Raw genomic sequence first — 25,971 nt, forward strand, 5'->3', positions numbered from 1 at the left:
ATCTGGTTACTTTTAACAAAGGAGTCGCTATTTCCTTTAAACTGTCAACTAACAAAAGGGAAAGCTAGGTAGAACAAAAGGGACAGTGCAATGGATCCTTGTCTTATAGCAGTCTGGACTAGGGTTTGATTGTTTTGACTATAAAGTAACCTAATACAGTACTTTAAACTTGGCACATGCCAGTGGAATGGAGTTATTTGTGATGAAATTTGGCCCAGAGGACATCTGCAAAAGATTGGACAGTGCTTTTTATTGGTGGCTGGAACTTCTGAAATCACAAATTTGCATCCCTTCTGAGGACAGATGTGGCCAAAACTTGTAAACTTCAGTCTCACCTAAGATCAAGAGAGAGATGGAAAAGGAGATACTGAGCACCTTAGGGTCTTAATAAAGAACCCAAGAATCTCAAAAAGCATATTCTGTCTGTCTTCTGTTACCTGGTATTAATGGATGCTTTCAACAAGAGATAAGCACAGATAGGATAATGAAAAAAAAAATCCTACTGGAAAAACTGATATTCAAGAAGAGGATTCTTCACTTAGTGATCCCTTTTGACCACATGACTGTAGATGCTAACAGACTCCATCAGAAGCATCTAATTAAACTCTTTAAGTAACTAACTTTCCACTTTTTAACACCAGGACCTACATGGTAGTTAGCAGGATTTTGATTAATTGGAAGTTAAGGCAGAAATATCCAGGATTAAATTTTTCAGGGAGTATGCAGTACACAGTGCTACACAGGCCAAAAAAAAAAAAAAAAAAAAGTAAGCAGACTTTACTAGAAATAATTAGGAAAGGGCTACAGTCTGATTTAGGAAAAAGGACTATACCATAAATATTTATAAAGAAATCTGATTTTATTACTTCCAAGTACAAGTCATACTATAGAGAGAATTAACAACTATAAAGTCAGAACAAACAGCCACTAAATAAGTAAAATGAGCTAAGTTAATGATGCTATTACCATTTATAATAGGGTTACATTATGTAATAATAAAATATGTCTATAAAACACTTTAGGTAATGTAAGTGTTAATATAAGAATTAATTACTGGATTATAGATTTGAAAAATAATTACATATAAATGGTAAGTAAGCCATAATTAGATATAATTCCTTGAGTTCTTTGTTAGAAAAAGTCATGGATTTTTGGTTGGGTAAATCTTTATTTATGAATTAGAGCCTAATTCAAAATGGAAGAGATTACTTGGAACTTTGTTCTTGAGAATCATGACTTCTTGGTTTAAAACTGAAAATTCTAAATGAATGCAGTTTTCTGGATATATGTGTATATCCTTGAGATGTTTTATCCTTAGGTGACATAGAAGTTCAATTTCTTGTAATATAAAGAATTATTTTTAACCTTTTCTACTCATTAATGCAAACAGATATATAAGAATATCAAGACTGCAAAAGAGCTGTCGTAAATTGTTATATAGTCCAGTCTCTATTATCTTCTGTATCTAGAGTTATGAGAGCTCCCTTCAAAATAATGACCCTGAAAATTTGCAAGATCCTGAAATGTATTCTAAATTATTGAAGGATTGAAAAATGTTCAGTAATATTTAAGTTCAATTATGTTTGGAACATTCTGATTTTTTGAAATGAAATGATCTAAGTTAATTTAGAGAGCTATTTAAAAACCCCGAACACATGGGGCACCTGGGTGGCTCAGTCGGTCAAGCATCTGACTCTTTGATTTTGGCTCAGGTCATGATCTCAGGGTTGTGAAATCCAGCCTTACGTCCTTGGTCTCTGCACTCAGCATGGAGTCTGCTTGAGATTCTTTCCCTCAGTCCTTCCCCCCCCCCCCACTCCCTCTTTCAAATAAATAAGTAAATTTTAAAAAAAAAAAAATACCCCACACAACTAACTTCACCAGCATGACCTAGTCCACAGCCTTCTGGACAATGTATTGAATGACCATAGGAAATACCTCACTAAATCTTAAGATACACTTATAGGCATGAACATTATTCAGCCTGTGAGGCCCAGGACACTCACATGACTTATGTGGACCTAGTTTTCTTAGGTGTAAAATGGGGCTGGAGTAGCTATGGGAAGAAGTAGCAAAAATAACTTTCTATCTTAGTTGTAGAAAAATGACACTGTCAGTTCTGAGCAAATGCTTCTAAATAAGCGCTTAAGACAAGTTAGAGCCTTTTATTCCCATGCTTTATTCATTCTATAACTGGGAGCCTGTATGTCCCATTCCCTTTCACCCATTTTGCTACTCCCCTCATCTCCCTCCCCTCTGGCGACCATCAGTTTGTCTTCTGTATTTGTAAGTCTGATTCTGCCTTTTGTTTTTTTATTCATTTATTTTGTTTTTAGATTTCACATGTAACTGAAATCACATGATACTTCTCTTTCTTTCTCTGACTTATTTCACTTCGCACAATACCCTCTAGGTCCATCTATGTTGTTGCAAATGGCAAGATCTCATTCTTTTTATGGCTTCATCATATTCCATGTGTTCCTTATCCATTCATCTATCAGTGGACACTTGGGTTGCTTTCATATCTTGGCTATTGTGAATACAGTCCATGGTACTGCAATAGCGTTGTATGGTGACAGATGGCAGCTACATTTGTGGTGAGCATAGCATAATATAGAGCTGTGGAATCACTCTGTTGTACCCCGGAAACTATGTAACACTGTGTCAACTATACTCAGATAAAAGTTTTTAAAAAGTAAAGTGTATAATACATGGGAGAATATTTCTAATACTATATGGAATTAATAATAAAAAGAATTAGTGATTTTTTTTATATCTAATGATCTTTTTTGTTGTTAAAGATTTTATTTTTAAGTAATCTCTACACTCAACATGGGGCTTGAACTCATAACCCAGAGAGCAAGAGTTGCATTCTGCATCAACTAAGCCAGCCAGGAACCCTATATGATTTTTTATACCTTAAAAAAAAAAAAAGTAAGTCTTAAGAGCCACTGTTTCTCAAATCTTTCCAAACTTTAGTAAAGTAAGAAGGAAAAGGATTTCCTATTTTCCAGATTTCTGTGAAACCACAAAATCATGAGCTTCCTTGAGCAGACAGGAAAGAAAAAAGAACAATTCAGTTGATACCAGATTTGCTTGGTATCATTTATTAGATAAGATCCGCAAGGCACCTTCATCAAGAACAATGAAATTTAGCTTATTAAAATACAAAATAATAAAAATCAGACATTCTCTGGCCAGTTTATCTAAGCAAATAATTTACTCTTCACTTTACTATGATATAAGCTTCACTACCTAACTTAGAAGGGCAGCCTGTCTAGAATCAAAACATCTTCACACGCCTATAATGCTAAGTCAATTATGGTAGAAATAGCAAATTCATACATTATTTAACTGAAAAAAATGATAAAAAATTCAGTCACTCAATGCCAAACAACTAGATTAAATGCTTCTGTAGCTTTACCGCTACTAAATTAACTATGTTTTAGCACTGTATACCTACAACCCCATGATAATTAATACCCTTAGAAAATTTTGTTCAAGATATTTTATTTTATTTTATTTTTAAAGATTTTATTTATTTATTTGACAGAGAGAGAGATAGTGAGAGCAGGAACACAAGTAGGGGGAGTGAGAGAGGGAGAAGCAGGCTTCCCGCCGAGCAGGGAGCCCGATGTGGGACTCGATCCCAGGACCCTGGGATCATGACCTGAGCCGAAGGCAGCCGCTTAACCGACTGAGCCACCCAGGTGCCCCTATTTGGACATAATTTTAAATTAACAGGAAAGTTTGATGAAAAATACAGAGAACTCCTATATAACATTTATCCAGATTTACCAGTTTTTAACATTTTGCCACAATTTTTTATCAATCCTTCCATATATATGTACATATTAATTATTATTAATTTTTTTAAGCCATTTGAGGGTAAGTTGCTTATATCATTCCCTTTACTTCTTAATAATACAGTGTGTATTTCTAAGAAATAGATATTCTTTTAGGTAACCATGATACAGTTGATAAATTTAAAAACTTAATATTTTTATTTTATCTAATCTATATTCCATATTCTAATTTTGTTAATTGTCCTAGTGTCTTTTACAGTTTTTTCCCATTAACTACAGGATCCAGTCCAGAATCACAAATTGCTTTTAGTTGTATTTGCTTGTTTTTAATTTAATGTTTTGAATAGGTAATGCATACATATAGTTAAAAAACACAAATTTATTAAAAGGTAGCCTATAAAAAAGTTCTTTCTCACTTCTTAGCTCCAATTCATCCAGTTTCTAATCCTACTGCTTTCCAATCTGATTATCACTGTTACTGCTTTTCTGTATGCATATACAAGTAAACACATTCTTATTTTTTTTCTTTTTTCTAAAAGATATTATTTATTTATTAGAGAGAGGGAAAGAGTGAGTGAACGGGAGGGAAAGGGACAGAGAATCTGAAGCAGACTCTGTGCTGAGCTCAGAGCTGGATGTCGGGTTCGATCCCACAACTGCAAGATCATGACCGGAGCCAAAACCAAGAGTCAAACCAGAGTCAGAGGCTTAACAGACTGAGCTACCCAGGCACCCCTCCCTTTTTATTCTTAAAAAAGTATCCGTTTATGAAGGCTGCTCTGGACCTTGTTTTTTCACTTGGAAATCTTTCTATGTTGGTAAGCAGAGAATGTTTGCATTTTTATCGCTGCATAATAGTCCATTGTATGGATATACTATAATTTATTTAAGCAGTCCTTTATTGATGGACTTTTAGGTTGTTTTCAGTCTTCTGTTATTACACACACTGTTGCAAGGCACTAATGCTTTTATTTTAAGTAGACCCTGAGTTTAATTATTTTACTTAAAAGCCAAGTCAATAATTACATTCCTACTTTTTATAGGAAAACCAAACTATTATACAAACAACATGAAATATGCCTGTGTCAAAGAAAAACCAAACTATTATACAAAGAACATGAAATATGCCTGTGTCAAAGAATAGGAAAAAAGTGAGAATCCAGGAAATGCTTTTCTTTTCATTAGGATACACGTACCAGGATATGAGCAAAGACACCCTAATAAACAGGGTAATGAAACAGATGACAAATTCTACTAATAATAGAGATTTATAGAACAATCCTAATTAACAAGGACTTTTGGGGAATGAAGAGTTCTGGGTTAATTTAATTTTCTGGTTAACTAAAGAAAAAGCAGAAAGTCTTTTTAGTTAGAAATCTTTCTAAATGTATTAATATAATAATATACCATGACATCCCTGCTTTAATTAGTTTAGTTTATTGAACTGAAAGAAAATTTCTTTGATAATAGAAAATCCTACAGCACATGTTAATGTCATTATTCTGAACATCAATTCTTATTGTAGCTCCAAAGGTGTAAGTGCTTTCATAAAAGGCAGGATAAATGGAATGGTTGGAGGAACACTGGATTAGGACTCAAAAGACCCATGGTTTTAGTCTGGTTTTGGTTCAGCTACTTTATTCAACAAATGCTTATTAAGAGCTTATCATGTATCAGGCACTCAGAGACTGAGAATATAGATGTGAATAGGACAGACAAAAACCCTGCTCTCATGAGACCTACATTCTAGTGAGGATAGACCGTATACAAGTAACAACAACAGAAAAAATGAACACGATAATTTGAGAAAATAATAAATGCCACAAAGAAGATAAAACAGGATGATGTGATGAAGTACGACTAGGGAGGCGAATTAATTTAAATGGGTGCTACTTCTTTGCTGAGGAGGTGATGTTTGAATTGAGACTTAAATAGCAAGAAGGAGCCAGCCATGGGAAGATCCAGGTGCAGAATACACAAGAGCAGAGGCTCTGGGCTAGCAACAACCTTGGTGAACTAAGCCCGTGTAAGGTTAAGAAGGCCACTGTAACTACAGTGTAGTGAGTGTGGGGGGGGTTGGTAGAATTTCATTCTATGTAAAACGGGAAACCATGGGAAGGTTTTAATTTTTTTCAAAGATTTAGTTATTTATTTTGAAAGAGGGAACACATGTGTGGAAGCACAATGGGGTAGGGAGGAACGGGCAGAGGGAAAGCGTGAGAAAGTCTCAAGCAGACTCCTTGTGGAGTGCAGAGCCTGATGTGGGGGCTTGATCTCAGGACCCTGAGATCATGATCCTGAGATCACGACCTGAACTAAAACTAAGAGTTGACACTTAACTGTCTGTGCCACCCAGGCACCCCCATTGTAAGGTTTTAAACAGGGGACTGACATGATCCCATCTTTGATTTAAAAAGATTATTTGGGGGCGCCTGGATGGCTCAGTCGTTAAACGTCTGTCTTCGGCTCAGGTCATGATCCCAGGGTCCTGGGATCGAGCCCCGCATCGGGCTCCCTGCTCAGTGGGAAGCCTGCTTCTCCCTCTCCCACTCCCCCTGCTTGTGTTCCCTCTCTCACTGTGTTTCTCTCTGTCAAATAAGTAAATAAAATCTTTAGAAAAAAAATAAAAAGATTATCTGGCAGCCTTATACAGAATGGACAGAATGGTGGGGTTTGGGAGTAGAGTCAATGATGCTACTTTTTAAGACCTTGCACAAGTCACTATGTAACTTACCCTCAGTTTTATTATACTTAGAAGATGAGAGGGGTACCTGGGTGGCTTAGTTGGTTAAGCATGGGACTCTTGATTTCGGCTCAGGTCATGATCTCAAGGTCGTGAGATTGAGCCCTGTGTTGGGCTCTGTGCTCAGCCGGGAGTCTCCTTGAGATTCTCTCTCTACCTCTGCCCCTCCCCCCACTTGCACACATGCATGCTCTCTCTCAAATAAATAATCTTAAAAAAAAAGGAAAATGAGAATACTGGTTCTAGCTATTTTCTATGATTCTTATATGGATTAAGTATTAACATTATGAAAGCACCCTTTCAAATATAAAGCCCTATCCAAATTTTTTTTTTTAAAGATTTTATTTATTTATTTTTAGAGAGAGAGAATGAGAGAGAGCACGAGAGGGAAGAGGGTCAGAGGGAGAAGCAGACTCCCCGCTGAGCAGGGAGCCCGATGTGGGACTCGATCCAGGGACTCCAGGATCATGACCTGAGCCGAAGGCAGTCGCTTAACCAACTGAGCCACCCAGGCGCCCCCTATCCAATTTTTTTTAATTCTTAGATATGGTTTAATACTCTTGGCCATTTCTGTGCATCACAACACGAAAATTTTGCTGCTTAGGATCTCTCTGTAGAGGTTATAGAGAATGCAAAGGCTATGTTTTTCAACCTCTCATTTATGTGTTTGTATGTGTAAATGTAATGCATATCGGTATATATTGATACATAATTTTATAAGGTGTTCTTAGGAGCTTATTTTCTTCAATCAGGTAACAAATATTTGTTGAGCACTTGACATGAGCTCCTTATACTCTGCTAGATCCTTTGGGGGAGATACAGGAGAAATATTAAGACATCATCTGTCTTCTGAAATAATTTATAATCTAGACAGAAAGAAATCTAGCACATGTGAAAGAATTTATAAAGTATCATACAACATAATATTTTTTATAACTGCAACAGGAGTTCAAAGAAGGAAAGAAACAATGTGAGTTTAATTAAGTGGAGATGGTTTCATGGAGAAGACTGAACTTAAGCTAGGTCTTGCAGATGTGGATAGTGAAGAGGAGAGGAAATAAAGGTATATATATTCCAGGAGGCAGAGAAAGAAATAAGTTTATATGTTATATAAGGAAAGAAATAATGCAAGATGGGTGGAGTCCAGCCATCTCTAGAAAGACAGATGTTTAGATTTAATACATCAAACAATGGGATGCAATTTCAGTTTTTGAGCTAGCAAAGTGACACTGAAGTGCTAACTGTGCACCAACTGCTTTATATACTTCATATCATGTATTTCTCAATGCAATCCCATGAGTTAGGTAATAATGACCTGACTTTATAAATGAAAACATTGAGGCTCACAGAGGTTGTCAACTGCTTTAGGGTCCTGCGGCAAAGGACTTTGGGGCAAAAAAAAAAAATGAGAGAATAAAATGGGATTCCAAAGTTACCATTTGACCAACACTGCTATCATTTTTTTCTGAAAAAAGGGTGATCATGGAAAAAACCAAGATTTTGATTAAGCAGTATACAGCAGTTAATTGACATTTAAATTCCCATTCTAACTCCTGTACTGATAACTAAATTTGACCAAATTAAGTAGATAAATACTCCTAAGGGAACAGAGGCAGTATAATATTGTATTAAGAATATAAGGCAGACTGCGTGGGTTTATATTCCCAATTACTAGTAAATTCCCATTTACTAGCTCATAACCAAGTCAAACTTTATGCCTCAATTTTCTCATGTGCAAAATAAGGACAATAACAGTAATTATCTCATAGTGTTTCTGTGAGGCTAAATCAGTTAATACATGTAGAGCACTTAGACAAAAGTTGGCACATAGTAAGCATTTCATGAATAAATGGACAAGAATATTATTAATCTTAAAATAAGACTCTTGGGTATAGGGGATTGAGATCACACTTAAAACTGCTGCTACTGAAGACATAGTTTTTTTTTTTTAAGATTTTATTTATTTATTTGACAGAGAGAGACAGCGAGAGAGAGACAGGCAGGGGGAGTGGGAGAGGGAGAAGCAGGCTTCCCGCAGAGCAGGGAGCCCGATGCGGGACTCGATCCCAGGACCCTGGGATCATGACCGGAGCCGAAGGCAGATGCTCAACAAAAAAGCCACCCAGGCACCCCTGAAGACATGGTTTTGATATGCAACACTACCATCATTGTTTGTAGTAAAGCCTCCCAGTTTGTTCATGTTTTCTTTGAATTTCCTACAAATGTTTCTAGTAAATGTCAGTTAAAATCTTTAGTGCTGAATATAGACAGAGAGTAGAAGAGTATTTGTTTAGAATATGAAAATAGTTTTCCATAGAAAAGTGACCAAGTGGGCGCCTGGGTGGCTTAGTTGGTTAAGCATCTGACTCTTGGTTTCAGCTCAGGTCATGACCTTATGGGTCGTGAGATTGAGGTCTGCATTGGGTTCCATGCTCAGCCGGGCCTCTGCATGGAGATTCTCTCCCTCTGCCCCTCCCCCCATTCATGCTCTCTCTCAAGTAAATAAATCTGAAAAAAAAAATCCGTAAGAAAAATGACCAAGAAAACAATGATAAATGGAATTACTGCTTTAAAACCTTATTTCCCCTTTGTTTGGTGTCTGCCTCCCTCCCTCCCAAGGTTTCTGATACCTTTAATAGGTTCACCACATAAAGCACATCTCTTTAACCTTATATAAAGCAGTTCATTCAAACTGTTCTCTCTCGGGCGCCTGGGTGGCTCAGTTGGTTGAGCGACTGCCTTCGGCTCAGGTCATGATCCTGGAGTCCCGGGATCGAGTCCCACATCGGGCTCCCTGCTAGGCAGGGAGTCTGCTTCTCCCTCTGACCCTCTTCCCTCTCGTGCTCTCTCTCTCAAAAACTAAATAAAATCTTTAAAAAAAAAACAAAACTGTTCTCTCTTCTTTTTTCTATGCACTTGCTCCATTCTCGTATCTATAAAAACTGGTTTCCTCTGTGGCTTAGCTCATATGTCACTGGCCACCTATAGACTGCCTAACCTTGTTGAGATTCCTAGCCCTGATTCAGTCAGCTGTGCCCAGGTAAGCAGCTAGGGCTCATGGCACAAACCTTGGCTACTTAGGTAAGAAGGGCTACAGGAAAGGCAATTTGTCTGATGATCTTTAGTACCCAGAACTATGCTTTGTGCATTACAGGTGCTCAGTAAACATTTGTTGAACAGACTTATTTTTTCATGAGTACAAATCCGATCATACTATTCTGTTACAAACCCTTTGATGGTTCTCTATTGAAGTCTTAACTCTAGGACATGAATCTAGCCTACTGTTTAAACCTTATCTTTCACCATTTCCTGAGCTGTGATTGTTTCTCTGTCATGCTCATAATTTTTCAAATGTGTCATGCTTTTTTTTATACCTATGTACATACATACCTGCTTTACTGCTCAAATCATCTTTCACTACTAGTTCCAAATCCCAGGTAAGGTTCCTGGATGCAGTCCCTGACTTCTCAGGGTCCTGCTTAGAAGCAGAGCTAACTGCTTCCTCTTTTATGCCATCATTTATAACCTTCACATATCTCTAAGAAAGGACTTATCATATTTATAGTTTTACTTATTTACAAGCATTTTTCTCTACTAAACTATGAGCTCCTTGTGGGTAGGAATCATGACTTAATCAGTCCCAGTAGGCAGTAGGTGCTCAATAAACATTTATTACTGAATGATTATTTTCTACTAGATCTTAACTTCCTTAAGACTGGTCTCTTTTTCATGTAGTAGAGTATGAACTCACGATGTATTTTCTGAATGATTTTTGAGTAAGTGGTATCTAATTATAACATACTTCTCTAGGTTAGTTTAGTAAACCAAGTAAACTAAAGGTTCTAGTTGTCCATGATCCTGTTTTTTAGAGTTATTAGGATTTAATCTAGCATTCTAAATGCTTGAATGAAAAGAAATCATACAAGTACCTGAAAATCAGAGGGTAATATACTATTTCAATAGTGAATAAATTCAACCTTGTGTAACTTGTCCTAAAAATCTTTCCAGATCTAATTGTGCTGAACACATCCTGGAGAAATAATAAAAATATATGATCGGCACCTTCAAGCCAGTTGCTTTCCATCATTAAGAAATGAAGACATTTTTATGATTCAATAAACCTAAGTTCAGATCCTGTTTAAAGATAGAAGGTTCTGATAAAGGGACTTGGAGTTAAATCTTAGATTGGATCAAATCAGGGCAATCAAATGGATCACAGTAACAAGGGTGGGGTTCACCTCATGAAAATACCATATAAGTCCAACCAACATCTATATGTATGTGATCCTTCCTTATCAAGAAATCGTAGGCTGTTAAAACTAGAATAGGAATAGGCATTTGTTACATAATTTGGACCAAGGCATCATGGTTATGAAAAACACTGAGTGATCAAACATCAATGGCTTTCTTAAATTTTTTTTGTGTGGTTTAGTCCTAATCACTGCAGTAGGAGGATACAGGACATTATTGATATTCTAAATGTACCCCTTCTTAATGTCATGTATTTCCTTCTGAGTACAATAGTGAAGATTTTCAAAATGATATGCATATGCAAAGTTGTTCTCTTTTATTAAGAAAAAGCAATTGATGCCACTACTTCTAATCGTGGACTTCCCATCAGTAAGATTTCTGTTTGAATTATTGACGGTGGCAATGGCAAATGTTTATGAAGTTTACAAAGGAAAAGCTGCATCAGATATGACAGGACCAGTGTCTCCTTTTTTCTTTTTATAGATTAGAAGAAATCTTAAAGCAAGAAAGCAATGCTGAAATATCACTGATGTTTTAGTGCAATCTGGTTTGCAGGGATGATAATGCTTCAAGGTAATGTCATAGATTTATGTTGGAAGAAAAATGTTTTTAAAATATTTATACTGTACAATAAAGCTAAAGTTCCCCAAAGTATGAGGTCAATTTCAATGGGTGCCCTGACAAACATGGATAAAAGTTATGAGTACTATCTATCATCCAATAAACTAAACTGGAATCACAGATAACTTGACTACTTGCAGTATAGCGATAAACACCAGACAACAACCATTCTACCCAATTTAAACAGAATACTTTTCTTTATTGAGTCATTTGCCAATCTCTCTTGCACTTAAAAGTAGATTAAAATGTGTAAACGTATGGTTAATTACCTGTTAAAAAACCCCTCTCAAGTACCATATTTTACAATGCTTTTAAAGGTTGGTTGTACTTCTCATCATTCCTTATGAACAGAAGTTGCAGCATCAGATTTTTAAAAAGTTGCAGGAATAATTTAAGGCTCATACTCATGCCTATCAGGAGATTAAGAAGAATGGCATAGCCCTATTTATTAAAATGATAAAGACCCTGTGTCAAAGCAGGCTGGTGTTTGTCATCCAAACGCTGTGCCAATTACTGCAATTCCTCTCAGAATTGGTCCTACTAATGATCCTTAGCTGGTGCTTCCATTTCCCCCCCAAAATATCATTTTAAATGTCTTCTCAAGTCACCAAATAATTCTCACCCTCAGAGAGAAGAGAAGCTGTTAGGTATCAAGTCTTTACACTTTGCCAGTTATGTTGAACTACTATCAGTTCTTCCATCAAACAATAAAAGAATCAGTATCTTTGTTTCTCAGACTGGAAGGAGGTGGCAGACAATTCAATTTATTAACACCACATTGTATAGCAATTATGTCACATAGCTATTTATACTCTAGTCTATGTAAACGGCACCTGCTAGACTTGGCCTATTCATAGATGACAATACTGTTTATACTTCCTCAGATGACCCAGAGGCAATATACAAATTGGTCAAGCTACAGAAGTCAGTGCAGCAAGGCTGGTGTCATTAATTGTGTGGTATGTGAAGTTTTAATGTTGGTTACATCTGGACAGAAGAAATTTGTGGTGTGCTAGTTAATTCTTTGAAAAGACAAAGTCTTGTACACCCAAAGAAGTAAAAGAAGCAATAACAGCCTTACAGGTCAGATACCCATTTATTCATTCTTTTCTTTTTTTTCTTTGAGTGAGGGAGGGATGGAGAGAGAGAAAGAAAGAGAGGACAAGTAAGCGTGAGCAGGGGTGGAGGGGCAGTGTGAGAGGGAGAGAGAGAATCTCAAGCAGGTTCCATGACCAGTGTGGAGCCCGATGCAGTGCTTGATCTCATGACCCTGAGATTATGACCTGAGCCGAAACCAAAGTAGCATGCTTAACTGACTGAGCCACCCAGGTGCCTCATTTGTTCATCTATTTTAATACCTCATTTTAGATAATATTTAGGTAAATGTTCTATGTGAGCTGTACTATACAATGAAAGTATCAGCAGTTAGTTTTTGTTTCACTCTAAAGGCTGCTGATAAGGAAAGGGAAAAAAACTCAAAGTTCTGGTTAACTCATTCTGAAAGTCTGGAATTTGAGTGTCTGAGGGTAAGGTCCACATTTTCTGATGATGATGGCAATACCCTAAATACTTTGAGAGTGAAGGGAACCACACAGGTGGCTTCTACTCCTCACAGCCAGTTATCTTGGTTTTAAACGCATGGAGATAGACACAACTTTTATCCCTTCAGGGAATCATGAGCACAAGCTTTCATGTTCCTCAGAGAATGTGAACATTTTATCCAGCATATTCCAACACTAGGAAGCCACTCTAGATATCAGATAATGCTTCTTTCTTGATTATACATTTATGAATTAAGTGGGAAGAAATGGGGACAGCTATTGAAAGCTAGAAGAGGAGCACCTGGGTGGCTCAGTCCTTTAAGCATCTGCCTTCAGCTCAGGTAATCATCTTAGGGTCCTGGGATGGAGCCCTGTGTTGGGCTCCCTGCTCAGCGGGTGGTCTGCTTCTCCCTCTGTGATCTCTCTCAAATAAATAAATAAATAAATAAATAAAATCTTTAAAAAAAAAAAGAAATCTAAAAGAAAGTCCATTATTTTAGTACTCAATAAATACTCAGTGACTGCCAGTAGAATTTAGAAGACTTCTAAGCTAGCAATCAAGTACATTTTCTAATAAACTAATTTTTATATACTATTTTTTTTGAGAGAGAGAGAGAAAAAGCATGAATAGGGAGGGGCAGTGGGAGAAGGAGAGAGAATCTTAAGTAGGTTCCATGCTCAGTGTGGAGCCTGATGTGGGGCTTGATCCCATAACCCTGAGATCATGACCTGAGCCAAAATCAAGAAGTGGATGCTCAACAGACTGGGTTACACAGGTGCCCCTAATTTTTATATAGTATTTTAACAAGAGAAAAAACTTCTGTATTCATTAGATATTTTCTTAGCAGATACTATGGGGATTACAACTAACTTCCTAAATATATAACAATCTAGTCTGAATTGATACCAACTTAGCCTCAACAGCATACAAATCCTTTCTTCCCATATAGTTCCTTCCCTGCTTCTGTTCTTGTTATAAATTACATCTTTATACATGTGTGCCAATTAACATATATTTATAATTACTATACAATGTATCTGTCTTTTAAATCATGTATGAAATAAAAGAGTTACAAACCAAAAATACATTAATACTGGCTATTACATTTACCATCATGTTTACCTTTGCTGGAATTCTTTCTTTCTTCATATGGCTATGGTCTAGCTTCTGTTCATTTCAGCCTGAAGGATTCCCTTCAGTATTTCTCACAGGGCAGGTCTATGAGACCTGAACTCCTAGTACTGAACTCCTTTAGCTTTTGTTTAACTGGAAATGTCTTAATTTTTCCTTCACTTCTGACTGACAGTTTTGTCAGATATAGAACTTGTGTATTCTTAAGCCCATTTTTTCAGATGTTAAATTACAAACATAATGATCAAAAAAGCTAATTCACCAAGTAAATTCTCCATTATTCATAACGCATTTTAATATGCGGAAGGTCCAAGAAGATAAAATTGTAGTGTGGCCAAAGCTCAGTGCTGAGCTCAAGACAGGAAAGCTTTTCAAAAACTAGTTGCTGATTGTACTTTGATAATTAAATATATGAACCTATGATCCTTTTAGGCTCACCTAATTAGTATCAAATGAGTTTACTTAATTACAGCTGTAAATTAAATGCATAGAGTTTGTCTCATCTCAAAATAATTACATGTGCATTGGAATGTGAATTATGGAACATTAATTTGTAGTTTATCGATTATTCCCTAAACAGAGCCTGGGACTCATTAGGATATAAAGTTATTATCATAGCAGTTTTGATAAATAGCTCTTAGAAAGGGTTCCTGAAAAATGTCTGCATATAAGTTCTTTAAAGGAAAGGTGTACATGTATCAGAATTGGTACTGGACAGACATTTATTGTAAAGCCCCAGCCTAGAAAAATGTGCTCTCTGAAGTATTTGGGTGAGAGGCACAAATATGTATATGTATATGTACAAAATCTCCACCTTCATTCTGCATGGAGCTAGAAAATTTTCAGGTTTATAGTAAAGGCTTCAATTACTTCAAGTCTTTTAGCGCAAGTCAAACTATTACCTCTAACAAACCAGTTCTTAGGATCCCTCAGAGCAAATGATAAGCTAACGATCATGTTAAAAAAGCTTCTGCGATGCTCTTTATACCCAAAAACCACAAAAAAGGGGGCAAAAACTCTTATCTTCCTTTATTCTTTGGCTACTTTACTATAGCAGGGCTTTCCTCCCTTCTTTATATGATCTTTAAAAAAAATTTGAGAAGGGAAGAAAAATTTCCTGCTAGAAAATGAATGGAATTATTAAAGGCATAAATACAGACTAATCAGGTAGAGAAAATATTCTAACTCTAGACTTTTTTTTTTTAAAGGAAATAACTATGTTGATCACTTGGGAAAAAACAGTTTAGTTCAAATGGGACTCACTCAACTTAAGATTTTTAATTTTTTGTGAGGGAGAGGAATCTTAATCACCAATTGAAGTATTTCAAATGCAATTTCATGAACAGGCCTCAGATTTTCCTTAAATATAAAATGAATTTAAATAAAAACATGAGATTTTCTTGTTAAAATAAGACAAGCTTTTCAGAACAGTCCCTTGCTCTACTTGCTTTAAATGTACCCATTGTTTTTCCTATTTTCCTATTCCTGCTCAATTGTGAGACAGCTCCCATTGATCACACCAATAACTTACTGTGCTTATATTATTTCTCTTTATTTTTTGTGGATATTTGGCACTGTGTGCAAAAAAGGAACTCTGCTGCCACAGAGCCTAAAGAATGCACCTGGCTGCTTACGGTAAATGCTCCCATTTTTCCAGTTAGGAGTAGTGGCATCATCAGGCTTCAAAAAAGCAACAGAGGTAAAGGCTGAACACGTACGTTAAGGCTTTCTTCTGCCATTTGGAATTTCTAAGTTTGGCCACCATAGCTTTTTTTCTTGCTATATTTGTAATTTTCTGCCTTTTTCTCCCTTTAAATATAGAGGCTGAGGGAAAGACCTCAGCATAATAATTGTGTTTTAATTCAGCCCAATTCTGGCCTATAGCAAACATCTCACTACATTGTGATTAATTCTAAAGAACATAACTTACTCTCATGTTCAGTGGGTCTGTGTTTGAATCTAACTAGTGGCTTCCTCATTTTCTGCTGCCTTTCTTTCTTTTCTCTGTGTTAACTTAATCCCCAAAGTGACTGAGGAATTATAAACTGCCATTCTCCTGCTACACAAAATATCTGTATTATGCAATTCACATTTCAAGGGACTTACATTATTAGTCTTGAATCATGTGTTCAAATTTAGACTTCTGTAAAAAATGACAAGATGAATGAGAGCACTGTAATCTAGGCAACCATAATTATACAATTATTGATGAAGTTCCTGTTGATAAACAATGCAAACATTAGGAAATACTATTTTGCAATTAAATGACGAAGAAAGCTGTTTATTGCCTTCTATTCTATCCTCTGTTAATAAGACTGAAGTTGCAGATGTTCATGTATGCTGCATTGATGTTAAATGGTGCATGATGCTCTAGGTGGTTCCCATAACCTTGCTTTGTCTACTATGAACTGACTCAATTGATATGATAATAGAGAAAAGAGCGGGGGCTGAACTGGCACAATTTGCATAGCCTTGAAATTTGCTATTATTGGACAGCCAACTGCTCCTATAAGTTCTTGTTCACTTGTCATTGACAACAATATGTTAGACAAACAATATTTTGAAATTAACCACTCAGGTGGGGGCATCACTTATTGAAGCTTTTATCCCATCAAACAAGGTACTCATCAGTGCATTTCTAAAGCCAACAATGGGAATTTTGTGATCTTTGGGATCAATTACTATTAAATTTAGTACAAAGAGAGCAGACAACTTTCAGGGGTCATAAAACAGTGGTAGTACTTGCTGCTTTTTGACACAGGAATTATATTTGGAATATACCTCTTTCCCTTTCACAGAACCTTTATTTCGATCTCATCATTAAATATTATATTTTAGGTTAAGAAATAATAAAATCTTCAATGTTGCTTAATATTACTTGTTACTTTACTCATGAAAAAAAATCATCATATAAGATACTCCTTACAAGAATAGTAGGAATTGCTCTGATCCATGAAAATGACACACTAGAAAACCTCAAACACTGAAGAAAATCCCAATATATTCCAAAAACGTTTTGAACAAGTAATAGGAGAATAGCTAGAAAAGTACCACAATTTTAAGGGAGAACTCTGAGTTTAGAATTTATGGGCATATATAATGAATGAAAGGGTAGAAGACAGTAAATATACCTTTGGTGGGTGGGCGATTAAAACAATTAGGAGATGAGAGAAGAATTGCAAATAAATGGGAATAATGTAATTTAAAGTTAAAACAACAAAATAGTTTAAATAAAAAACCTAGAAAAGCTAATATGGAAAATTTAATGCTCATGAAAGTGTAATGCAAAATGGAAAACACAACTGGGCCATTCTGTAATACCTAGAGGTCAATATTTAACATTTAACTCCCCAAAGAGCAAATTCCTATATGACTGGTTGGGTAAGAGATGGGATAAAGGAATTTAGAGAAATACCCTATGAAAGAAACTGTGCACACACAGAATTAATGTTTTAAAAAAGAGCCTAGAGTGGTTTTTAAGGCAAACCCAATTCTTTAGCTTAATTCAAGGTTTAAACAATAGTTTGTTCTGATGTTTTGTTTTCAGTTGGTTTAAATTCTAAATTACAACAAGACCTTTCATTCTAAGCATTAGTTTTAAAACAAGACTAGAAAATATATAAACCCGTGAATGAAAATGGAGCCAATGTACATTGTATTCACTGTCCCCCCCTTATTGGGCTTATCCCTGAGGAGAGAACTATAATCTGTTAAATTCATACTTCCTATCTGATCAATATCAGGCTTGGCCATGTGACTTGCTTCATCTAATGAAATGTGAAGGGAAATGATGCAAGAGCTATAACTACTATGTAGTTCTTTCATTTCCCCATCTTTAGTACAAGTAGCATGTTCTGGATTGGGGCTGTCCCTCAGTTTTGGTCCTAGAATAAATACACCATGGAGTAGTGCCTCAGCTAACCAAGTGTAGAACAAGAATGTAACAGAAAAATAAATATCTATTATTGAAAGTCATTCAGATTTTGAAGGTTATTTGTTAGGCTACTACCTGAGCCTAATCCAATTAATAAACATATAAAAAAGGCAACACTATAACTTTTTTTTTTTAAAGATTTTATTTATTTATTTGACAAAGAGAGACACAGCGAGAGAGGGAACACAAGCAGGGGGAGTGGGAGAGGGAGAAGCAGGCTTCCCGCTGAGCAGAGAGCCCGATGCGGGGCTTGAACCCAGGACCCTGGGATCATGACCCAAGCTGAAGACAGATGCTTAACGACTGAGCCATCCAGGCGCCCAGCACTATGACTTTTAATGCAAAGAGAATTCAAAATTATGAGATGAAGGCTATAGAGTAACTGCTTATTTGAATAATGCCTTTCCTTTTTCTGAACCAAGTATAAAATCAGACTGAACATTCAAGAAGTGCTCTTAAAGACTACCTGGATGAATGTGGTACAGATAAGATGTGTATCTGAGGATGTCCTGATAGGACATCCTGACCCTGTTTCCTAAGTATCCCAGGAGTCCAGAGAAGTACTAATATTAATTTAAGTAAGTTCTAGGAGCTTTTGATAATGGCAGACTACATAATTTAGACCAACTGTCTCAAGAACAATTAGAACGTCTGGATAAAATGTATTTTTAAAAATGTGCTTGAAGGGGCGCCTGGGTGGCTCAGTCATTAAGCGTCTGCCTTCGGCTCAGGTCATGACCCCAGGGTCCTGGGATCAAGCCCCGCATCGGGCTCCCTGCTCCGTGGGAAGCCTGCTTCTCCCTCTCCCACTCTGCCTGCTTGTGTTCCCTTTCTTGCTGTGTCTCTCTCTGTCAAATAAATAAATAAAATCTTAAAAAAAAAAAAAGTGCTTGAAGGCACTGAAGACCTAATAAAAGAGTGAAGAATTACCAGAATGGGATCTTAAGGATGACAGGGCCCAGTGAGGAGTCTGGTGTTTGAGACTGCTAGGAAGACAAAATTTGGAATCTAGAGCCTGTCAAGAGAAGTGGCCCTGGTAAAACCTCTTTATGCAAGGAAACCCAAAGGGCTGCACCTACGATTAAGGGTAAACAGGAAGGAGACAGGCCTAGGCAATGGACAACAGCTTAGTTTCCAATTCTGAATTCCTAAACTTAGATCAAGATGATTCTAGTGTGCCAGTGTTTCTGTAACTGCCAAAATCAAACATGAATCATCCTATGTCTGACATTATTTCTGCAAAGAATTTTCCAAATACACTGTCTTGCTCACAGTAAAAAATGAATAGTAAATAAATAGTAAATAAGGAGGCAAGGTAGGAAATTAAAACCAGCAGAAATTATATAATAGAAAGTAGTCCCAAATAGTTCCAGATATTGAACTATCAAACAGAAACTTTGAAATAACTATGCTTACTGAACTTCAGCAGAGGACTATAAAGTATAAAAAAATTGAAGTTAAGAATCAATAGGTTTAAATGGAAATTGAAAATATGAATTTGGTGGATAAATTCAACAGAAACTTAGACACAGCCTAGAAAAGAATTAGTGAACTGGAAGACAGATCAGAAGAAAATATCCAGAATGCAGCACTGCCAAGATGGGTAAGATATATTCTACACAGTTCCTGAAACTGGAATTAGGACCAGTGAACAGAAATGATAAAATAAATTCTGTTTAACAGAAGAAAAAACTTTTTAACATTTTGGGGTTTATAAAACTGAAATGAATAGATCTACTAGGTACTGAGTATTTTAAAGAGGATTCCTGAATTGATTTTGGAATATGATAAGATGATGTCTATTCCCTTTTTAAGACCTTAAGTTTTTGTAAGAATTCAGAGACTTATTAATTAAATGGAAGTGTCTCATGAGATAAAGTTTGGAAAAGTACAGTATGATCCTATATATGTAAAATTATGTAATGTGTGAATGGAAGACCTTAGTAGAAAGACGTCTTAAAGGATAATCACTAAATTGTTAATTTTTGCTATCTCTGATGGGGGAATTTCAGTGGATATTTTATTTATGGTCCTATGTTGAGGATGGTATTGGTAATCATGAGATCAGAGCATTATAGCTAAAAGTATTACATTAGAGTAGGTGTTCTCAAATTTTTTGGTTCTAGGACTCTTACACTCCTAAAAATTGAGAACCTCAAATAGCTTTTGTTTATGTTGAGTTATATTTATCAATATTTACTGTTTTAGAAATTTTAAAAGATGTATTAGTAAACCAGTTACATTTCAACATATTTGTATGAAAAATAACAAAATATTCCAAACAAAAATGAGAAAAGAGTGACATTTATATTTTTACTGATCTCTTTAATGTCTGGTTTAATAAAAGACAGCTGAGTTTTCATATCTGTTTTAGTATTCAATTTGTTGGTATATCACACATTATGTAGTCTCTAGAAAACTCTACTGAAATTGAGAGTCAAAAAAGCAAATAATATCTTAGTATTATTGTGAAATAGCTTTGACTTCATGGAAGAGACAATTTGAAGGAGTCTCAGAAACCTCTAATGGGTCCATACTTTGAAAACTGCTGCATTACAGTAAGGGTTATAGTTGTCACCATACTGAGATGGTAGACCTGCTTACTCTGGATAAGCTGTAAGTACAAGAGTATGTCAGTTCTGCTGGGCTTACAGCTGTGTTTAGTGGGATAGGCCAGTAAGGAATTAATGCTCTGCAGCTTAAAAAGTGAAGATCCCAAACAGTGCTGAGATGAAAGCAAGCTGGCAAACAAGAATATTTTAGATTTCTCTAGGCAGATAAAGTGTCACTGTGCTGATCCCTTCATGTAATAATAGGCCTGAATTAATTATCCCAGCCCACAGTTGCTTTGTTGTTACAGCAAACAGAAGTAAAGTTTGATATAAATGCACTAGACAAGTAGATTAGCTAAGGCCTGAGGTGGGAGAACTAACAAAGGTCTCCAAAGTGAAGACAGACTGATTTCCACATTAGAATCCTGGTAACTTAAGACCAAGATATAAACCCAACCTGAGACAGAGGGAGATCTGAAGTCGGCCTAGCATGGCAGTCACACACACACACACACACACAGGTCTGCAGCTCCCATTATCATGAAAGGCATGATTTAGCCAATTTTATCAGAAACAAAATTAAAAGGCATTGAACTTTGGTCCTACTAGGCTCAAACAATTTTGAGGACTTAAAAAGAATTATTAAGTGTTGTAGACACCATTCTTCTTCCTTAATCGAGAAAGCTCAGAGTTCCTCAATTGCAGAGAATTTAATACAACCGTTTGGTGACAGGATATTTTTATCCTTTTCCCATGGTGTTAAACCCTTATAGTGAAATATCATTTTTTTAAAAGATTTTATTTATTTATTTGACAGAGGGAGAAGGAACGCAAGCAGGAGGGAGCCCGATGTGGGGCTTGATCCCAGGACCCTGGGATCGTGACCTGAGCCGAAGGCAGATGCTTAATGACTGAGCCACCCAGGTGCCCCGTGAAATACCATTTTATATTTGACTAATCCTTAAAAGAAAGATGACGGAAAGAACGGTGCCAGAGAAATAAGGTTTACATCCTATCCCCCCAAAATTCTTTTAATTACATTTTCATTATTTTAATATCTAGACCAGGGGATGTCCAACTGTGGCCTGGGGGCTGAATCTGGCTAGTGCCTATTTTTGTAAATAAAGTTTTATTGGAACACAGCTACACCCATTTGTTTATGTATATTGTTACATATGGCTGCTTTCATGCTACAGAAACAGAGTTGAACAGTTGTGACTGAGACTGTCTGTGCTGCAAAGCTGAGAATATTTACTGTTTGGCCCTTTACAGAAAAACTCACTGACTCCTTATCTAGATACATAGTCCGTTAGAACCACAAGTTATATTAGAGATTTTCTAGTCCTTTCATTTTATGGTGAATAAAATGAAGCCTAGAGAATTGAAAAAAGCAACACAGTGAGCACACAGAAGACAAGTGGAAGCACCCTAGCACATGGGATTCCTTCTTTGCTATTTTCTAGCCTACTCATTCCACACTAGGAATGCTCTGCCTAAAGCAAGAGTCCTGTGGAGTCTCTTAAAAGCCACATATGGTCCTGGCACAGAAATCGTTTTTTCAACACCTGGGTAACCAGGCTGTGTAGGTCCTGGGAGTGCAGCAGTGCCCTCAGCATCAGTTCTAGCCAACCCCTGAGGAGTCAGATCTGAGAGAGAGCCACTTTCAAGGCCCTGCCTCATTAGTCCCTGCTGCCACCAATCTAGCTCAGAGAAAATTGATCCTTCCCTCATGCCTGCTGCACCAAGGCCAGTCTTGGGAAAGAGGTTTTGTTCATAGAGGATTTGTTAATTAAGTCATCACTGTATTAATGAAACCCCAGAGCTTCAGCCACTAGTTGTCTATGTTACTTTAGGGTAGCTAAATTTGTTAATTAAAAGGAATATGTTCCTTTAGAAATACCTAATAATTTAAAAAAATAAAATAAAAATAAGATATGGAAAACACATAGTATTTATCCTCTTACCCCCTATCATAATCACTCTTGCTATTGTGATGGTAATGGTAATTTTATATTCTGATTTTTTTATACTTACATGAAAGTCCACAAATTTTAAGTTAATGAAGTTTCACAAAATGAATGAACCCATTGTTTTGGTTTACTTTTCATCTAACATACATGTAGTCTCAAACTGCTGCATTATTAATGGTAGTATCAATAAATAACATAGTTTACCCATTAAAGTTCCTTTTAATTTTTACTATTATATGTAAAAATGACACAAATATTTTTCACATGTAGTTGCTCCCATATTTTTAGTTATTTAAATTCCATGAACTGAAGTTACTGTATAAAAGGGTATAAATACTTTCACTATTTATAGTCTAGCAATATTATAAGGGCATCTGACTAACCACACTCCAAGCATCAAACAGTGTATTCTTTTGAAAGATTCTCTTATATCACATATCCCAATTTGAACTTCTTTATTAAAGTCATAGCCAGGGGGCACCTGGGTGGCTCAGTCATTAGGCGTCTGCCTTCAGCTCAGGTCATGATCCCAGAGTCCTGGGATCAAGCCCCGCATCGGGCTCCCTGCTCTGTGGGAAGCCTGCTTCTCCCCCTCCCACTCCCCCTGCTTGTGTTCCCTCTCTCGCTGTCTTTCTCTGTCAAAAAATAAATAAAATCTTAAAAAAAAAAAAGTCATAGCCAGGATGACATTGTCAGAGAGCCATTTATAGTCTGATTCTAAAAGCAAAGCTCATTAATAAAGCAAAAGTGTACAAAGGTTAGGAGAAAGTTTTATTAAAAGTGTTTATTATGATCTGGGGCACCTGAAACACTGATCATTCTGCATCTCTCACAAGGAAAAAATATTCAAACTAATGTGATATTGATGTATTCTAAAAGCTGCTTAAAAGCCAGTTTAATGGGGCGCCTGGGTGGCTCAGTTAGTTAAGTGTCTGTCTTGGCTTAGGTCATGATCTGGGGTTCCTGAGATGGAGCCCCACATCAGGCTCCCTGCTCAGTGGGGAGCCTGCTTCTTCCTCTCCCTCTGCCCCTCCCCCTGCTTGTGCTCTCTCTCTCAAATAAATAGATAAAATCTTAAAAAAAAAAGCCCGTTTAACATCCATCCCAAAGATACCAACTCTCAAGAAAAATTATCACCAGAATCAGCATAGGTTCACAAGCATATATACACAAATGTATAGCTTTATAAAGTATATTATTTTAAGACTCTAGTTAAAAATCACTACACTCAATTCATCATAACTCAGGTAGCCTAGATTTCTTCAAGTTGTGTATATATATTTAAAAATGGCTAACTTTGGGGGCGCCTGGGTGGCTCAGTCAGTTAAGTGGCTGCTTTTGGCTCAGGTCATGATCCCAGGGTCCTGGGATCAAGGCCCGTGTTGGGCTCCCTGCTTAGCAGGGAGCCTGCTTCTCCCTCTCCCCCTGCTTGTGCTCTCTGTCAAATAAATAAATAAAATCTTAAAAAAAAATGGCTAACTTTTTTATATGGATAATGGTGCAGAACTAAAAAAATATTATATCTGACTATTCTAAAATTAAGTTAATTTCTTTTACTAATAGCTTTATTGAGGTATGACTGACAATAAACAGTACATATTTAAAGTGTACATTTTGATAAGTTTGAATAAATAATTCTAAAAATTTCTTTGTGCTTATTAGTAGACCCCCACCTCTTCCTGCCCTCCAGGCCCCAAGCAACCATTCATCTGGATCCACAGTATCAAAGTTTGATTTGGATTTTTAATCAATTACTCTATAATGATTCAGGTAATGTTGCCTATACTAAATGGATTTTTTTCTCCATAAATGGATATGTAATTTGAACAACAGAGGTTACTTTCTAGCAAAATTTCTGAGCTACATATTCACTGGACCAATAGCAGCTTTAAGCATTCTGCTAAGTGCCAGTCTTCTGTAGAGGCTGCCAGTCTTGTCATATATTAACACATAATTACAGACTTCCAGCATTAGCTGATAATTGGTGGTTCTTGAAACAACAGTATTTTAAAACAAATGAAAGAGGAATTAATTTGATTATTTAAAACCAAACCTTTGGAACATTCACAGCAATTCTGTTTCTTCTACAGTTATCCTATATGTATTTAAAGATTTCTTTTTCTTCTGAGTTAAGAAAAACATTCATTCAGGTAATTTTTCTTCTCTTTTACAGTTTGTAATTATTCCAATGGTCAACTGGCACAATAATCAACTCTAGGTTGTTGGTTGACTGTAAGAACCTATGTATTTGATATTCAGACTTTCATTGATTTACTGTTATTCTGCACACATACTTAAAAAAGACTTCCTAGATATTTTATGTCCACTCAGATGAAAACTATCTATACACTATGTAGTTCTTAATACTGAGTTCCTATTTCTTTGTATTATCATCTTTCCAGTCCCACTTAAATTCAAAATCTTTGGATCACTTTTGTCTTCTTACATAGTCACTAAATCCTATTAAACCTTCTTTCATGATGTGTTTTTGTCTTTAGTAATACGATCTTTATCTTTCTAGCTTCTTGTACCTATGCTTAGCTTGCACTGAAGGCATATGAAATATGCTCCCTGTGCATGATGCTTGACTCTTCTTTGCCTATGTTTTGGCATACATTGTTTCTTTTGTGTAGATTTTGGGGGGGGTCTTCTTTGCTTGTCAAGCCTCAACTAACCATCTAATGTAAAATCTTGTATAAAGCACTTCTTAGACTCCTCCATGCAATTAATTGTTTCTTCTTCTTAGGTCTTTATAACACTTTAAGCATTCATCTACTACAGCTCTTACTAAAACAAATTGTGATTATTTCTTTACACATCTCTATTTCATATATTGTGAGTTCCCTGTAGGTAGAAACCACCAGATATACAGTATATTACTAGTGCCTAGAATACATTAGGTCCTCAATTCCTATATGTGGGTTAAATAAATTCTTTTCTATTAGCTTTTCACCATTCTAATTCAAATCCCTCCTAGTGCACATCCAAGTTTTTGCTTCCAAATAGGTGTGCTTGATTATAAACCCTGCTTCTTCCAGGTGATTTTATATATTAGCATGGAACTGTATCTCCTAAACTGCTGTTTTGGATCATATTATTTCTCTGCTCAAAACCCTTTAATAGGGGCGCCTGGGTGGCTCAGATGGTTAAGTGTCTGCCTTCAGCTCAGGTCATGATCCCAGGGTCCTGGGATCAAGCCCCGCATCGGGCTTCCTGCTCTGCGGGAAGCCTGCTTCTCCCTCTCCCACTCCCTCTGCTTGTGTTCCCTCTTTCGCTGTGTCTCTCTCTGTCAAATAAATAAACAAAATCTTTAAAAAAAAAACCCCTTTAATAACTTCTTACATCCTTTCAAATCAGACCCAACTCCTTAATAAAGGATTCCCAAAATCTCAGTGCAATCTAACCCTAAGTTCTCCCTTTC

General features: G+C 36.3%; 1 protein-coding gene across 8 annotated transcripts in view; it reads right to left on the reverse strand.

Annotated features, from left to right (window-relative positions):
* ADK (adenosine kinase) overlaps positions 1-25,971 on the reverse strand; it is a 492,673-nt gene that overhangs the window by 35,509 nt on the left and 431,193 nt on the right. The window lies entirely within an intron of this gene.

Source organism: Callorhinus ursinus, unplaced genomic scaffold (assembly GCF_003265705.2).
Source record: "Callorhinus ursinus isolate GAN/ISIS: 27379988/994484 unplaced genomic scaffold, GSC_fseal_2.0 scaffold31, whole genome shotgun sequence".
In the NCBI taxonomy this organism is placed as follows: Eukaryota; Metazoa; Chordata; class Mammalia; order Carnivora; family Otariidae; genus Callorhinus; species Callorhinus ursinus.